Consider the following 5,764-nt stretch of genomic DNA (forward strand, 5'->3'; position numbering starts at 1 on the left):
TGGCCCAGTGATCACTTCATAAGGTTCAAAGCAAATACAATTTATTAAACATCAACTGATTAAAGAGAATAGAATAAGAAACAATGAGAATGGTTAAATGAGAACACACAGCCCTGCTCTGTAGCACAGGGACATCAACACAGCAGCCTGCAGAGTGTAAGGACAGTTCACAGTCTCTTCCTTAGGAGCCCTGGATGTGCTGCAAGGGACTGCAGGCTGGACACGCTTGCACTGGCAGTGACCACACAGCCTCAGTCTCTAAGTGGCCAGACCCCTTTCCAAGTCCAGAGCCTTTCCCCACACTTTGCAGGTCCCAGTAGCTCACCACATCCAGCTGCAGGCTGTGCTGCTTGGCCAGTTCCAGCTCCTTGTGTTGCTTCTCTGTTCCTTTTGGCTCTGAGCACTGCCAGTCTGCTGCTCAACACAGGGTCTGCAGTCCTTGTGCTCTGTATGCCTGGCTCTGCTGCTGCAAAACTGCCCCTCAGCACAGCTTGTACTCCTCTTAGCAGTGTCTCAGCTCTCTGTTCCTTTTGCAGGACTTCTTCATACAGCTTGCACTGCTCTTTTCAGCTCTCTGTCTTTGCAGGACCTCTTCTGCACACAGCTTGTTTGTTCAGAGAGAGCCAGAACAATCCCCACTTACAACCTGTCAGTCAGGCTGAGCTGGAGTGTTGGCTGCTTTCCATTGTCTCTGGGGTCTGTCAGTCTCATGAACCCCTCCCCCTTCTGAAGCTGATAAACCAAAAAACTCCCACAGAGTTTTAGTAAGGGGTAACAGTCCCCTTACATTCCCCCTTGCTAGAATTCTACCACAGCCACAAAATTCACACCATATAAAAAACATTAACAATTAACAAAAACATTTCACATACTTAACATCTTATTTCTACTGGACATGCGGACACTCATTAAGCCATTACATAGGACCAATAACATAATCATATCTAAGTTTAACAGGCAATACACCCTTATTCGTTCTCTGGGACCTTCTTACAACAGGTGGTTCATTACCCATATTTTCTATTTCCCTGTCTTCAGGTAATACTGGGTCAGCCTGAAGGATCTGGTCATCCTCGTTGTGGTCAGGGGTTGCTACCCTCTGCTCCCTTTGGTATTCAGTTTGTGGGACTAGAACCATTCCCCAACTCCTTTCAGTCTCTTCAGGCCGTCCTGATCTACATCTCCTAGGATTCCTGACTGAACTAAAGGTGCAATGTTTTAGCTGATCTCTATGAACTGTTCTCTCATGCCCTCCCCGTTCAGGTCGAATGGTGTAAACTGGCAGGTCAGGATTGTTGTGAGCAACTACAATGTGAGGACTCGACTCCCATTTGTCCTGTATTTTATTACGCCCCCGGTGTCTATGATTACGAACTAGTACACGATCACCAGGCCTGATGAGAGCCCCTCTGGACTTGCGATCATAAGTCCTCTTCCTGCTTTGGGCTGCCTGTTTAGATGTACTGAGAGCAACTTCACAGGCTCTCTTCAGCCTGTCATGGTGACTTTTGACCCAGTCATCCAGATTGGTCACATCATCTTCCTCAGGGCCCTCTCTGTCTAGAATATCCAATGGCAACCTGGGATCTCTAGCAAACATGAGGTAAAAAGGAGAATAACCTGTCGATGAATGGATGTGACTATTATAGGCCATCACCAGCTCAGGGAGATGCTCCTGCCAGGCTCGTTTCTTTTCAGGCGGGAGTGTTCTGAGCATGTCATGCATTGTCCGGTTAAACCTCTCGCACTGAGCATTTCCTTGTGGGTGATAGGGTGTTGTTCGGCTTTTGGCTATGCCATACAGTTTACACAATGCTGATATCACCCCTGACTCGAAATTCCTCCCCTGGTCTGAGTGTAACCGTGCTGGACAACCATAATACATAAACCAGTGTTTTAGGAGGGCTTCAGCCGTTGTCTGCGCTGTCTGGTTTCTAGTTGGAACTGCAACAGTGAATCGGGTAAACATATCTGTGAGAACCAGTACATTCTCAAACCCCTCGGAAGATTTCTCTAGCCGAGTGTAGTCCATTGCTAAGACCTCCATTGGGGCAGTCACGTTAGTGCAGGTCAAAGGGGCCCGAGTGGGTGGAAACACATCCTTGGCTAGGGCACACCGCTTGCACTGATGGATCCATGCTGTTACATCACTAGCCATTGTAGGCCAGTAATAGTTCTTCCTCATCGCCTCAAGAGTGCTTCTGTCTCCAAAATGCCCTCCATGGTCATGCCTGGCTTCATAAACTTGTCGGCGAAGTGACACTGGCACCACTAACTGCCACACTTCTTCGCCATCACGAGGATGACAGATTACACGGAACAGCACTCCACGGTGCAACCTAAGTCGCTCCCACTGTCTGGTCAGCTTCTTAGACTGAGGGTATTTGGCCCCAAAGCTCCGGTCTGGCCTCATCCGGTTCATGACTGCCTCTAAGACTGGCCCAAGGTCCCCTTCTTTTTGCAGGGTGCAAATTTCTTCCCATGAATACCCTGAGATTATTGCATCCTCACCTTCTACCAGGTTTTGTGATACCTCTTTTACCATCACTTCACCCTCTGGCTTCGGAACCTCTAGCCACAAACAGGCCCGCACAACGTCTGCAGGAATGACCAGAAAGTCCTTTTCAAGGTCTTCACCCTCTTCTAATTCCTCTTCCAAAGGCAATCTAGACAGGGTGTCAGCACTAATATTCTGTCTTCCAGGTTTATACTGTACTTCAAAAGTGAACTCAGCAAGTTGGGCCACCCACCGGTGTTCAATCGCACCTAAGTTAGCAGTGGACAGGTATCGGAGAGGATTGTGGTCTGAGATCACAGTGAATTTAGAGTACATTAGATAATCCTTAAATTTTTCAGTAATAGCCCACTTCAAGGCCAGCAATTCTAGCTTAAAAGCACTGTAGTTTTTGTCATTTCTTTCTGACCTCCTCAGCCCTCGGCTTGCATATGCGATCACACGCTCAACCCCCTCCTGTTTCTGGCTGAGCACTGCACCCAGGCCATGTAGGCTTCCATCTGTTGTCACCATAAATGGCAGGCTAAAGTCAGGATATGCAAGCACAGGTGGTGTCATCAGCCGGTGTCTTAGTTCATCAAAAGCTGCCTGACAGGCATCATCCCATACAAAGCATTGATCCCTTTTCTTCCTTTCAGTTGGTTGGCCCACCAATCCATATAGTGGCGCAGCAATGTGTGCAAACTTTGGAACAAATTGTCTATAATAGCTCATGAAACCCAGAGCTTGTCGCACTTGTTTGGCATTCTTCGGGACTGGCCAGTTTTCCAGAGCCCTGGTCTTCTCCTCGTCTACCTGGATTCCATCCTTCGAAATCACATGGCCCAGAAATTTGACTCTCTCACGTAAGAGGCAGCACTTGTTTGGCTTCAACTTCAACCCATGTTCCTTCAGTCGTGTGAAGACTACATCCAGTTTTTCTATATGACTCTCGAAATCTTTGGAAAACACAATAACATCATCCAGGTATATTAGCAAAGTGTCTAGGATGTAATCTCCCAACACCCCTTCCATTAGTCTCTGGAACGTAGCAGGTGCATTGCACAAGCCGAATGGCATACGCGTCCATTCAAACAGCCCAAACGGAGTTGTCACTGCTGTCTTTTCCTGGTCCTGTTCTTCCATTGCAACCTGGAAATAGCCAGAAGTCAAATCAAGAGTTGAAAACACTCTGGCACTTCCTAATGCATCCAGGGACTCTTCCACCCGGGGTAGCGGGTAAGCATCCTTGTGTGTTACTTCATTCAATTTCCTGTAATCACAGCAGAATCGCACCCCACCGTCCTTTTTTATTACAATCACTGCAGGCGATGCCCAGGGGCTGTGGCTTTCTTTAAGGACACCTTGAGCCACTAGGTCCAGGATGTGCCTTTTTACCTCCTGGAACACTTGTGGTGAAATCCGCCGGTGTCTCTGTTTTATTGGGACAGCATCTCCAGTGGGTATTCGGTGTGTCACTGTGGTGGTGTAACCAAAGTCTCGGTCATCCCTGGAAAAGACCTCTTGATGTTTCTCCAGTAGTGCCCGTAAATGGCCAGCCTGCATAGGGGTTAGCTGTTGGAGATCCACTTGGACTGGAATGAGTAACTCTCCATCAGGTACCTCTTGAGGTGTAGTAACCTGTGCTCCCTTCTCCAACCTTGTCACTCGCAGCTCATCTCCCTTTTCTTCCAGGACTACTCCTCCTGGGGGTACTACTTCTTCGGGTCTGTGTACCTCTGCCACTCTAGTGCGGGGGTACAACTTTATGGCCTTCTTACTTGAGTTTAGCAGCCTGACTGGCACTTTTCCCTTGCTGGCATTAGCAAGTATGTTCGCAACCAGTAGTCCCTGAGGTAGACTGGCCCCTCGTGTTGGCTCAACAAGCACCCGGTATCCATTGAATCCGCTTAGTACCTGGCAGCGTCCATCAACAATCTTCTCACTCCAGGGAGGTATAACTACCTTCTGTCTCCCTGCCACCTTTACGTAGCCAATCTGTCCTGTGGGACCAGGAAAACATCCTTGTCTCTCCACTTGGGCCAGTACCCGCTTCAATGCAGCCTTCATCCTAGGCTCCCCATGCCGGTTCATTTCTTGGGTTCCTTCCCCCACTAATAGTAATTCTTTCAGCTCTCTTATTATATTCATCCCGAGAATTCCTGGTACTCTGTTCCCCATCAAAGTCTTTTCCGAAGCTGGATCCTTTAGGATAAAGATGCATTTTCCCGGGATTATCCGACCCATATACCCTACATCAGCTTCAAGGCACCCCACAACAGGGATAGCTAATCCATTAGCTGCTGTTAGCTGTACAAACCGGGTATTATGCATGGTCAGATCTCTCTCTTTTAAGTAGTTTTGGAAATATGATTCAGAAATAGTGGTGACTTCTGAGCCAGTGTCTATCAAACAGCGGGTCCTCACCCCTGCTATGGTTATTTCCACTGTCAAGCAGTCCCCAAAAGCTCGACCGCAGAAGTCATCAAATGCACTAGCATCATCAGGGTCCTTTTCCTTACTGCTGGCATGCTGCCCTTTTCCGAGGGACAGCCGTAGGAACCCTTCTGTCCCCGCTTGGCCTTCCCCTGACGTGCTACTCAATCTTGGTGTCTCTGGGATTTCAGACACTCGGGATTCCAGTCCCCTCTTCAGTGGACAATCTCGGCTAGTATGCCCTGGCCTGTCACAAGTATAACAAATGTACCTTCCCAGCTCATCCTTTAGTGGGGGCCTTCGGGACCCTGGGGTCCTGGGGTATTTTGGCCAAGTAGTGGAGGAGGTGGATTTTTCTTTCACCACCTCAGTCATTACTTTCAGCATCTCCCCCTGCTGGACTGCCAGTTTTTGGATAGCTTCACTTGCCAATGTTAACTGTATTTGGGGCAGGGCCTTTTCCCCAGTAGTTGCACTGACTAGGCCCCCACTCCGTGTTCGGGAGTTAGGCTTGCCGGTCTCTTCCAAAGGAGCCTCCTCTTCTTCTGACCACATAATGGCAGCCTGCATGAGTTCAGGGAACTTCTTTCCAGGCTCTTCCTTCAGCCTTCTCTTCATTTCACGGCGGAGGGAGTCATCCCGAAGCCCAAACACCATCTGTTCTTTCAGTGCCATATCTGCGTCTGAAACTCGTTGAGGGTCTCGCCGCTCCACTTTGCTCATTCTCTCCTGGAGTTCATAGGCATATGCCCGGATAGTTTCACCAGGCTCCTGCTTTCGCTCAAAGAACTCCTTTAGCCGAGTTCCAATAGGTACCTTGTCTCCATACACTTC

This window comes from Pelodiscus sinensis, chromosome 1 (genome assembly GCF_052426305.1).
Source record: "Pelodiscus sinensis isolate ZL-2025 chromosome 1, ASM5242630v1, whole genome shotgun sequence".
NCBI lineage: Eukaryota > Metazoa > Chordata > Testudines > Trionychidae > Pelodiscus > Pelodiscus sinensis.